The sequence below is a fragment of the Athene noctua genome, chromosome 2 (genome assembly GCF_965140245.1).
Source record: "Athene noctua chromosome 2, bAthNoc1.hap1.1, whole genome shotgun sequence".
NCBI lineage: Eukaryota > Metazoa > Chordata > Aves > Strigiformes > Strigidae > Athene > Athene noctua.
Genome location: NC_134038.1, coordinates 54,389,893 through 54,403,222, shown reverse-complemented (window position 1 = coordinate 54,403,222; position 13,330 = coordinate 54,389,893). Strand labels below are relative to the sequence as shown.

At 38.3% G+C, this 13,330-nt stretch overlaps 1 protein-coding gene across 5 annotated transcripts in view; it reads left to right on the top strand.

Annotated features, from left to right (window-relative positions):
• Nucleotides 1–13,330, top strand: part of DLGAP1 (DLG associated protein 1) — a 422,469-nt gene that overhangs the window by 375,899 nt on the left and 33,240 nt on the right. The window lies entirely within an intron of this gene.

The following is a 13,330-nucleotide window of genomic DNA, read 5'->3' as shown; positions in this document are numbered from 1 at the left end:
GGTTTGAAATTACTGTCTTCTCATTTCTGTCATGACAGGTTTTGCACTTTTTCCTTTATCATTATAGGGTTGTTCATAAATATATTTATTTTCCCTTTTTAGAGTCCACTGCATGTAATTAAAAATAGACAGGAAGAGTTCCACAGAGACATATTTAAACATTAAGGGTATGCTTTTCCAACCTCACAATTTAAACTTTTATATAAAGAAAAATGTTTCTCTGTTTTTTCTTTAATGATATACAAATATCAGAAAATAAGAAAAAAGACCAAAAAAATCCTCTAGACCAGCGACTTTTTATTTGGCTCTAGGAGGTTAAAAAGAAATTGCTCACAAGAGGAAAATAGGGAGGAAAAATATGAAACAATCTTGTCCTGTTGAGATGACACTTTTCTCTTGATAAACAGGTCAAATCAGCAGGTTCCCAATCTCAAAGAAAACTGCTGTGGTGGCCTACTTGGCTGTTAATACATAGCACATTCAAACATGTATAGAAAAGTCAACTGAATGGGATAACAAGGAAAATATGACTCATCCACAGTCCTAAGCACTTAATTCAGGACAACTGTTAAGGAAGTTCTTTTTCATTTTATGAGTAGATTTCACTTCTGGTGTACTTGGATTAAACAGCAATTTCATACATGAAAGAATGACATTGTGGATGTAATAAGCTGCCTTTGAAATTATTAGAATATAATTCTTCACGCTTTTTCTAATAATTCTGCAGGTAGGGAAGTCTGTGCTCTGAGAAATTTCAGATAGAGGCAAGTTCATGCACACACTTTGTTGCTGTTTTCTTCACCCAAGTCATTCAGCCAAAGTACCTTGAATATTGCCCTTTTTAGTCTTTAAATTTAAAGGGAATCAGACCTGCCAGCACTTTGACAGAGTCAGAAGAAAACAAAGGTCACGGGAGGAGACTGCTGGCTCAGTGTTCTGCACTCCTCTCTACAGCAAAGTCTCCCTAACTCTGGAAATTCTCCAGAAGTACCGTGGTTATTCCAGAAAACCTCTTCGCCTGGATACCCTTAATATCAAATAAAAAGTGAGGGTGCAGTGATTCAGTTTAAACCACTTCCAAAATGCATAATTACTCCAGAGTAATAGCTCTTCTGGAAAATGTCCAACTAGCCTCAAACTGTCCACTCAGCTGGGTGCGGTGCAGCCATGGATGATGATGCTGTGACCTACAGCTAGCACAGTCTGTATATCCTCTTAGATCCCCCACAATAAAAAGTAAATGATATTAATATTGTTAGTAACAAGAGCTGACTGATTTACTCACTGGAACTGATTTTAGTCATGAATTTATCATTCTTCCCAGTTCTCAAGTTGTTTGCGAACAGTCTCTTTATTACACATGTATTTGTTTATCATTTGTTAACAGACAATTTATGAAAAGCAGACCCTGGCCTGTAGATTATTCATCCTCTGTCCATTTTAATTATTTGCTTTTTGTGATGGGTGATTGGCATTTGACAGTGATACTGCTCAGACTCTGTAATTTGATGAGAATACAAATAATGGATAACCACGTGTTCTCAGCAATGTTAACCAGACAGATAAAGGTGCTGGTATTAAGAGAGACATTCTTCAAACATTCATGCAAACAGAAATTGAGGTCATATAAAGGTTTTCAAGCAACAAGGAGCCAAACTGAACGACTTGACTTGAACCAGGTTGCAGGTTGCTCTACTGAGCATCCTTGTTTTCATCGAACATTCACAGCTATTTGTATTAGTGTATTTAATTATTGCTTTTTCACTGACCAAGTCGGACAAGAGGATCTAGACATCATTCTTAACCTTTCTTTCACATCCCGTAAACCTTCAGGAGCATCTTCAGTCAGAGATCTGGCTTACCTTCTGATTCACTGTGAGCCAGTGAAGTCCCAGAGGCAGATTTTTATTTCAAAAGAAACACCAAGTTTGTAGGAGAAATAGGTGTGTGTGATAAAGGAATCTTATTAGAGAGGTGACTAAGATGACTTTTATACTGGGGCAGAAAATGGTAGGGAGAGAACTCCAAAATTGGAGCTTTAGTTAAACATTTAATTTTTCCTGCATCTCATGCACTTAGAGGTGTGGAGATTTGCTATGTGCATGTGAAGTTGTATGGATTTGTAGGATTCACTTTGCTGGTGTTTGCAAAGATTTTGTATCGCCCTTGTCTTCAGAAAGCATCTTTAGAGATTCAAAACATCTAAATACTCTGAAGTGTCAAAAATCATTTGGGCATGTTTGCTTTCTCTTTTTACATATTAAATAGGTGGCCTGGGTCTACCTTTCAACTTAGCCAGCACAAAATGTCTGGGTTTATCTTTTAACTAAGCCAGTACAAAATTCACCATGAATTTTTTACAATTATGTAAATGTAAAAAATGGTAATATGATTTTCCTGTCCAGGGGTTAGAGAAAAGGGAGGTTTATCTCAGGCTGAGATCATGAGCACTAACTCTGAAATCTCTGGCTAAAGGAAACTCTTAAGTGGAAAATAAATACTATGTGGTTTTAGGAGATAGAAGTTTATTTACATTGGTTCTTTACTGTGACAATGTTTCTTGTCCTTGTGGAAATTATGTAAAATAAACCTCCTGATTTTTGCCACTGGAATTATATGACATGGATTCAGCCATCAGGGTTTCAGGATCATGCTAACAAGTTTCAAAATTTCTACCTCTACTAAATTGATAGGGGTTTTAAGATAAAAACCAAAAAACTAGGCAAAAAAAAGCTGTTGGACTATCATCAGGCATGCAGCTGACATCTCCGAGGAAGTTATGGGAGTTTATGTCTGACATCCTTTTAAAACCATGAATCTGAATTGCTTCAAGGCCTGTTTTACAGGCATTTCTTTAATAAATGGAGAAATATGTGGAAAGAAGTATCTTTCACCTAAATCTTGCATAGAAGTAACACAAGACTGGTCTATCCTCTTTCACATGTGCCAGGGCTACCATCCTTCTTTGTCTAAATGTCTTCTGGGAATTGGTGATGTCCTCTTGCTAGTTCAGGAGTCACAAAGAGAAGTGATTTTTGTGCTCAGATTTACTGAAATGCTCTTATATGTACACTATGGTGACTGTAAATGAGATGTCAATATTTTTTGTGCTCAGGAGACTCAGGCTGACCATTAGAAATTTCTGACGCCAAGCCAGTATTTTCAGATGATTTGTTGCATTATTAACTAGGACTCTTGTCATAAAAACAAAGAAATAGATAAAAGGATGAGGTCAGTCACTCACAGTGACCTCAAACCTGTCACTGAGCAGGGATGTAACTTGTTAATTTGAATGTAAAATGGGAAGATAGAAATCAAGTTTTGGTGTAGATTTTAAGTCTTCTCAACACAGAATACATATTTCATGCACATTTTTCATATGCCTTCCTTGTTCAGCAAATAATTCAATTTTTTCTAGGTTTTGAAAAATGTTAATACCCTCAAACTTGAGTTGGTTTTGTTATTTTACCTGACATTAGGCCAGAGATAAGTATAATTTCTTGTGTAAACCCTCTGTCTTCATTTCCTCATCATTTGAGAAGGTATTGGATTTTACCCCATGGCACTAGAGGATCTGTCCCGACAAGTGACTTTTAGCAGGTCATCTTGATAACCTTATCAGGGGAGGCAGAACTTTTGAGCTGGGTCATAATTCTCTCTCTCAGGTGACAAGTCACTGTTCAGCCTGAAGCATGGATTTAGTAGTAATTTTCCTTCTTCCCTTCCTTCTTCCTGCTGCAAGCAGCTCTTGCTTTTGGTTTTGGTTTGGTTTGGGTTTTTTAGGGAATATGCAAGCATAACTTGCTTGGTTTAGACATTCCTGCTTGGGCTGGAACACCCCAAAAGCGATAAATGGGCTGAAAAATGCAGTACTGGCTGCTTAAAAACAAGTCAGTACTTCCCCAGCTGAACAGATGTTCTTGCTCTATATCCACACTGTAACTTTCCTTCCTGAATGCTGGTTTTCTGCATTTATGTTTAGTAGTAATAGTTATCTGTGAGACTAATATAGTGTGTTGTTATACCTGCATAGCTCTGTTGAGTTATAGTGAACTACAGTGAAATTGACAGTAAAATTATATAAATCAATTCCTCTGGTGCTTCATACCAATTTGTAGGAGGTGAAAAGTTCTTCACATTGTTTTTATCAATCACATTCTTCTTTTAGTTTGTATTGGATTTTATTTTCTTGTCTTTGGCATTTGTACAGTTTCTTCCCAACATATATGTGATTAAAACACAGCAGCCCTTCATCATTGCTGTCATTTGAATAACTTTTAACTCTCAGCCAAACTATTTCATATAATCTTAGATATCAAGTAGCACAAAATATTATCCAAAAAAAGTTGAAAGGTAGACTTTTGAGATTATATGAAAGCAGTAAAGCCTTGATGCCATTGGGGACTGAGGAAAAAAGCTTAAGTATATACTTTCTTTTTAAGAGTTTAAAGAGATCTGAGTCCTTTGCTGTATCAGGTGACAAAGTGCTTTCTGCTGTGAGGAATCACAACCTACACTTATCAGCATCATGAGGTTGTTTGCTTATTAAAGTAGGTGGCTACTATACTGAAAATGGCAAATTCCATCTCATATATGTTGTATTAAACACATCTGATTAGTCTATGTCAGAGCAATGACTTTCTTGATTGCTTAAAAGCTGAACCGCCTTAGGGTTGAATGACACGCAAAACTGGTGTACCTACATTCTGTACTTGCTGTGTATACCAGCCCCCTAACGGCTGGAGGAATATAACTGTCCTATATGTGTATATCTACCTGTCTCATAGTGCAGAACTTCCCCAGTGTGGGTGAGCTTTGAAAAGTTCATTAGTGAATATGCTGCTCACTGTGTTCTTTTATTGTAGCTTTTAAAAAAACCCCACATATAAAAGTAACCAAATCATGCAGGCACAATTAAACTCAAATAGAGCAACCCTGAGAACTGATTCTGACCCAGAAAATTTAAGAGGGCTCTTAAACTTCACAAATTGTCATTGAGTTAAATTATACCCATACAGTTTTCAGTTAATTCAAATGATAACAATGTACAGTTTGTTTGCACACCATGGCATAAAAGGAAATCAGTTTAGAATCACTGAACTGGTACAGTTAATTGGAATAAACTCGTAGAGGGAATAACTCTTATTTCCACTGCATTTTCATTTAAGTTTAAAAAAAAACCCTTATCAGTCATACCCACTTCTGAATGTGTCCACACCAGGGGTGGGTTTGCAGCAATTTAAACTAATTTATTTCTAAGCCAATTTAGATGTATCACTAATCAAATTCTGTGAGACCAGCTTGATGCCAATGTGTGCAAGGATACAGATTTCTGCTTACCTTATCTTAAATTTATTAAGTATTCAGAAAAACCACTGGGAGTAAAAACCAGTAGAAGCTTGTTTGCTTGCTAACATCAGCAGCAAACAAAGAAGGTATATTTCCAGACTGAGGAAGAGGGAAGAACTTTTACAGTCATATTTTTCTTATACAGAAATCACACTTTGAAGTGTCAATAAGTGCCTGCTAAGTATTGCCTTTTGAAAGTTAGTTGCAGTGAAGAGCTTGAAAAGAAAATCTTTGCAGTGATGTTGAAAACAGGGGTGTCCAACTATGTTAATATATAGCTAACTTAAATGCTACCTGATCAGATTACTCAGAGATAATTGGCTTGCTTAAATCCCCTCTAGGTTCACAGGTTAGTCTCTAAGATTCACAGATTTAGAAGAGGAGAATCCTAATTATTGTCTAGTCCAACCTCCTACATGACAAAAGCTGTACAATTTCCACCTGCAATTTCTCCATCAAATTCATGACAAGCTCCTCTTAAAATGACTGACTGCTAAACATGCTTTATCATCAGTCATCTCCATTTCCACTGCGGGAGGATGAGAGATTGGCAGCAGAAGCTCAGGAAGGCAAAATGCAATGCTTCTTAACGAGCTGCTGAGGGCACGACCAGCAGTACTTGCTTCAGGAGAGCTTTAGTAACAGGTAGGTTCGGTTCTGACCACACATCGGCCCTGATATATCTCCAGGCTTGATAGGGTTCAAGTTTCCTATGTATTGGTTGCTCAGATGCTAAATATTCCATCTGTAACTGAAGGGAAACTATATATACAAGAGTATATTAATATGTCCAGCATTAGTAGTTACAAATACTACATGGTAACTTTGAGAAATAGCACCTATGGTAATATGCCCAACAGTGGCAAGTGTGGGCTCCACACTGTGGCATGCTCACTTTTGGCATGTTGAAAGAGCTACTGATATAGTCTGGAAATTCAGCTGTGTATTCACAATTCAGGTCAGGTTTCCAAGAACCCAGATCCAACTGAGACATGTAAATAAGAGATGGGTTTTCAAGCGACTGGCCCCAAGAACTTATGATGTACACTTGTAGCCAAAGCACTTTACATTCAACCATTCCTCAGTAGTCAGAAAAATAAGTGATTAGTTTTTCAGAGTATGCTTGGATTTAAAACTTTTTAAATATATCTTCCTAGCTAAGGTGGCTAGATGGTTGCAGAAAGTTCAACCCCCTCTGTTTCTGAAAATCCAGGCTTTGGTTCTTGCACTGTTTTTACTTAAATAGCTGATTACATATATATGTCTGTAGTTGGTTAGCACAACTCAACATTAAAAAAAAAAAAAAAAAATTGCCCATTTTGTTTTATTAACAGTATTGCCAGAGGGAAAAAGATGCAAATTTTGGAATTTGAGAGTGCTGCAGTAACACATAACAAAGTGTTATATCAAAGTGCCAGTGAAGTTGCTTCCTGGAAAATATATGGGAAAAGGATCTGCTTTCATCAAGCTGCATATTATTACATTTATTTATGGTTACACATTCTTGGTCTAAGTGGGATAAACTACCACATTGCACAAGGTTTCCTCTGTTTTCCATAAATGCCTTTTATAAGATTAATGTATTGATATTCAGAAAGCTTATGAATTTCTTACCATGGTGATTTTATGACATGTAAGTTCTGAAACATATTTTTAAGTATCCTTTTATTAATCTAAAATTATAATGTTTCTTCTTTTCCATGACTTCTCCAAAAGGGGGGAGGGAGTATGAAGGATTTGGTGAAGTATTTAAGTGCAGACGACTTAGTTTAAACTATAGATCAAGCAGGTTTTCCCTGATTTTCACAGACAAAAAATGCTGTACAGATGAAAAGAGACGTTAAATAATTCACATGCTAACTAAAACACAGCACACTGCTGTATTGTTTTTCTCTTTTTTTCCACTCTTCTCCAACATGCTTCATTGAATGTAGGGGTTGATGTTCTGTATCAGTTACCTTCTCCCATGATTGTTTTAAAGCAGATTGAATCTTCAGAGCTCTTGGAGAGCATCTGTCCGGAACAGACTCACATCCTCATTCCTGCAGTTCTTGGTGGTGTTTTTCCAGATTATTTGTTGGTAGCCAGAGGTTAAGGACAAGGCCAAAATAGTTTCACTTCTGACTTCCCTCGCAGCCTGACTGAATTTCAGTTTGAGCAGCTATTCATGTCATCTGTGGGTATATAACTTCATCACATCCCATGGGACAATGGCCAGGATCAAACCCATCTGTAAAGCACCATCTCCACAGGTACAGTGCAGTTTTATTTCATGAAGGCAGTTGCTGGCGAGCAAATGGCAGAAGCAAACGCTACAGCTGTCCCCTTCAACTGCTCACTCCAGGTAAAAAGGCAAGGCAGTTTATATACATTAACTTAAATTAAACCTAGGGATGCACGTGGTTGTATTCTTACCTATTTTATCTCTGTCTTCAGAAGAGATAAGGCCAAGTCCTAATTGCTTGACACCAGTGAAGATCATGGGTTTTAGGAGTAAAGTATTATAAACTATCATAGCAATGATCCACTTTGTGTAATGACTTTCAGTTTACATGAAATCTTTTTTCCAGAGATTCAGTGGTTTACAGACTTCTTGACTTTGAGGCCAAATGAGCTGAATTGCTTAAGTTGCATGCTGTTAATGTACCGGTAATTTTTATGTATAGAGAAGTTCAGCTGTGGCTATATAGTACAAGAAGTGAAGTGGGTCTCACAGAAAGCCTACATGCACTGAATTTTGTCTGTGCATCCATAATTTGTGGCGATATCGCAGTCATACATAAACTGCGTTTAGCAGACACTTTTGGCTGTCTCACCTGTCTGTACGCTAATGCTACTTCCCTGGGATAGCAATTAAAACTTCTGACAGGCATCAACAGCTTCCAGTGGCAGACATTAAAAGAAAAAAAAAGAATCTGCTGGACAAATACTCACCTTGCATCCACTGACTATGAACATGCAGATTTTCTCACTCGATTCATCTGAGATGCAGGATAAGCCATATTTAGTCTCACCTCTCTCCTAGGTTTCAGGAGGTCCTTTACTGTATGCAGCTGGGAAGCTGGAGGCACCCCACTTGCAAAGAAAAATGTCCAGACTTATGAAAAGATCACCAGCACCAGCTTTTAGACCTCAGTGTACACAGGATATTAAATCTGTGGTGCTATTGTGTGCAGTAAAGATAGTTTAGATACTTTGTATAATTTCTGCAGGATTTTAGTTATCAGTTATGCCTGTTTCCTAACCCAGCGTAGCTTATGGTTTTGTCGGATAAGATACGTGGCCTGGTGGGGGTGGAGGGGTTTGGAAAAAGCGTGATCTTGGCAGAACTCCTGATGGTGTGGTACACAGATTTCAGTAGTTCTCATTTGGGATAATGACATCCATAGCTCACTCTGGTATTATTCCCTTGGGCAGTTTAGAACTTCTTAAAAAAAAATCTTTATTTCAGTTTTGTAACAGTAAATCTCTACATCCTCAGAAGCCACCTGCTATATGAAAAGGTTTTTATTAATAAAATGCATGCTCTCTTCTCATACCAATTGTTTGCATGTAAAAATAACAATACATGATCTGAAACCCTATTTCTAAGCATTCCCCCCAAACCTCAACAAAGTAAGTAACTGCATGGTAAGGAGAATAACAACTCTATAAATAGAGTCTAACATTCAACATAACAAATCAAGCACTGCACCTCTGTGTGGGAAGCTCGGAGGCTGCAGTTGTAAGGCTCAGGTCTGCTTGGATGTGCCTACAGCCTGGTTTGTGTTGCAGTTGTGCGAGATGCAAGGGCACTGCTGTTAACACACCTGTTTAACAGAGAGTAAATCAGAAGACTGACATCCATCTGTGCAAGGTGGAAGAATTCCTGCCTTGTACCTTAATACTTAGTTGTGCACAAGTTGTGTCCTTTGCGGCTCCTTTCAAACTGTGGAATTAGTACCTTCTCTCAAGAGAAACACTATTATGTTAATTAACTTAAATTTGCACTTTCATTTATTCTTGTATTTGTTAACCAAGTTTATATGAGACTACCAAATTAGAAAGATATTGCTTACATATCTCATCACTTGAACTGTTCAAAGTACTGCATGAATTTGATTTCTTCACAAATATTAATCTGCCTTGGGGTTCTCCTGAGCACCCATTCACAGAGCTAAAAATTTGTGTTTGCATGCTGATGTTTGTTCCTGAGGGCTCATCTCCCTAGTGAGCAAGTTTAAACAACTAAAGTACTCTTACAATGAAACATTCAAATTCAAGCCTTTATTATTATGCAATCTGGGATTATTTTTTTTATCATTAGACTTCCTTCTGAACTGGGTGGTTGACACTCCCTGTTCCAAATTCCTGTCCCATGAGCTAGTTGTTTGGAAATACTGGCTAGGAGGACAAACGCCATGACTTTTTTTTTTTTTTTTTTTTTAAATCTGGAGAAAGTGCTTTTTCTCTAGGTATTTGGGTTTAAACTCTAACCCGAAGGCAGGCCACAGAAATAGGATAAAGAACAAAAGGAAAAGGTGAGCATTACTTGGTAGATTGATACAGCTGGAAACAGTCGGCCTTATTCAAGTTGCTTTGGGAGTCAGAGGATTCTTGCGCATGACTTAACTAGTTTCTGGATTAAACTTTGCATATGCCCTAGGAGAGGAATGTATACCTGCTCCAGCAGCATGTGTACTCTGAAAAATAATATGAAAAGCTAGTCTGTATTGTGACAAACTGGGGGTTCATATACATGTTTGCTATTCAGAAAAAGCCATTTATGATTAACTCCATGTCTAAACAATTTTCATGAAAAACGAGACTACTTTGACTTGACTCTCCAGTCAGATCAGTTTCCGTACAGAACTTTGCTCCTTGATCCATGTCCAAGACCATATTTATCAGGGAATTTATAGAGCCCTTTATATTCACTTCCTGATGTGAATTAAACTTTCATCTGCAAAATCCCTTGAAAGTTCCCTGTGTGTAAAGTGAGGGTTTCTCCATCTTTTTCACGTGTCCTGTGATCCTGTACTCTTTTCCCTCAGAATCCTCCTGCCGGGCAGTCCATCTCTGCTGCAGAAGAGCTGGATGGATAAGCTTCTCCTTTGCCCGCAGGGACAGAAAGCAATGTGATGTGCTCTTTCCACACCGACTGAATGCTCAGGGTCTCTTGGCTGCACAAGGAGAGCACCCAGGTTTTGTAATTTTTCTTGAGGAGTAGTCGTTTTGTTTTTCAAGCAGCTTAGCATTTAAAATACTGCAGCCACTTGAACAGCCTACAGATCCTTCAGGTTGCCATGTCACAAGTTGCCAGGTTCTTGAAAGCACCCAGAGAGGAACTGATGCACCGAATCCCTTTTGTTGTTGTGCTTTAGCCGTTTGGAGGGCTCAGCCAGCTACAACATTTCAAGCGCAGCTGACTCTGACGGTGGCAGTGGCCCGAGCATTGTTTTGTTGTCGTTTCTGCAGAGGAGCGGCAGGAGCTTACATCATTTCCAGTAATGAAGTGCCTGGGGTTCTTTTATGACTTGCACACTCTGCTTCTCCAGAGCTGTACAGTGTGTGCTGCATGACTCCAGGAAACCAAGGATTTGTTTTGACTTGCTAAAAGAACGTTTGCTGTTTCTCTTTACAATTTCACCCTATGACTTGTCAATTCTCTCCCCCTCTTAAGAATAACTTCAGATTTAATTAGCTGAGTGCAAACATCTTTCATTGCAGTGTGGATTAGACTCCTCATTGAGTACATTTACCAACCGAATGAAAGACATCTTAATCAGGCGTTTCTGTATTTGTACTGCTGTGTCCAGAGTGCCCGGTGGCTGTCGACAGACAGTTGCTATTGACTCTCTTTCTTGTGAGGGATGACCAGTGACATGAGGACCAGTCTTCTTAAGGCTTGCTTTTTATTTTTTAAGCTCTCCTACCTAAGAGCACTGCTCAAGTGTGTTTCATTATAATTTCCCTATCTGCTATGTGTACTTATGTGCCATGCTGGGATGTCCTGAAGGTGCTGGCATCTCCCCAGGAGTTCCACAATGTCCCTGCCTGGCATATTTTAAATGGGGCAATTTATACTTTGCTGAATTGCAAAGTAGCATTGCACACAAACCTCTATTAGACAAGTCTAGCACCAGCTTCCCAAAGCGTTCCCTGGATATACACATGTATATGTGCTTTGAATTCTTCAGTCGTGAATTTTAGTTTGCATTTTCACCACAAAGAGAACATTCTCCAGATCATGAACGACCTGTGTGGTTTCTGGAATATCATCATGCAAGCAGCAGCCTCCACAATTCTCCATAAGTCCCAGAGTACATGTTTGTGCTGCAGCAAACAGCCCCTGATTTACCTGAACATGCACTCACAACAAATGCTTTTTTTGCAGCATCAAAAACAGGGAAGAACAGCAAAAAAACTCACAATCCCCTTTGTAAAACAGTCATCCTTTCTGTTAGTTCCAGATGTTTGTCTTGTCATAAGCACGTTAAAAAACACCTTTAACCCCTATCAACTGTTGACTTCCCAAGAGTTAAAATTTGACAAGTTCATTTTTAGCCACCTCTTCTCTCAAGGATGCTGTGGTTTCTGTTTGAATCTTCAGAAGTGAATCATAGTTTCAAAACCTTCACTACCTTAGCGAAACACTCTTTTTCCATTAGCATTCAACGTGTTAACATGCGTTTAGACATGTTATCAGAAACTTTATACTAGAGTCCTTAAAATAAAATCCTGTGTGATTTCATGCCCTGGGAACACCTTTTACGGCTATAACTATTCCTACAGCTATCAGGAGATATGAGACATATGGATCTGAGCTAGTCAAATTAATACCATAATGGCTTCTGGCTCGACAAGCACGTACAGTGCAAACAGAGAGCAGAACAGCTGTAGTAGTTACCTTTTATGTGGGTGGCATAGATGTCTGCCAGTTAAAATGATCTGATGAATCATTCCTTGCCATATGATTACTGTTAATAAGAACTTATGTTAACATGTTTGTGTCTGAACTTTGCACAGGTTCATGCCTGCATTTGTTTTCTTAAAAAATAGAGCATATTATGATTGGGTTTTGTTCTTAATGGACTTTCTTTCCTCATTTGAAAGCATTCCAGGACTTCAGTAATGCAGAGCTGCCAACTATCCCTTAAAGGAAGATGTTCTTACCTCCACATAGTGCTTTCTGCATATTATTCTGTATACACTGGCCAATAGTTTTTAACCTTGGAACCTCAAGCTAGAGCAGCAAAGAGAGCGTGGCCTTCAAAATATGTAAAGATGAGTCCTCATAAACTGTTATTGAAGTATCTGTTGTTGCAAACATTTATACTTACACTTTAAGTAGTCCCACTGACTGACATGATTAGCCAGTGACTTCATTACACCAAAACTCTGTGTGCAAAATCAAGGATTTTTTTTCCAGAACTGATGTTACATTTATTATGAGAAATTTAGGTGTGGCAAAATGTTGTTTTAAATATGTCCTCAGCAGTTTACAAAGCATTTCAAAGTATTTGAGAAGTCTGTGCAACAAGTGAGACGTTTTATAGCAAGAAATACACAAGTCCAAGCATGGTGAGTGTTAACAGACTTTGGTCTAGGATGGTTTGGGGATCTCTCTCTGTTCCGAAGAAAACTAGTTTAGAATTCTAAATAAGCTTGGTAAATGCAGTAGAACAGGGTAGAGAGACAGAAAACAACTACAGTAAAACCACATGAAGTATGGTTTAGCTAGGATAAGTGGTTGGAGATTCATCATCCTTGTGAATCTTGTTTGGAAGCCATGAGCAGAACAAATGTTTTGGTGGAAGGACTTTTTTTGCATGGGAGTAGAACAGTTAGTAGAAAATATACTGGAAAAAACAGCCCTAAAAAGACTAAGGAGGAACTTGACAAATAGATAATTACTTTCCCTCTACTGGCAAGTCTGCCACACACATTAGTAGGAACGGAGAACACTGGTAAGTGAGGTATTTCCATGGCACTTGCACTG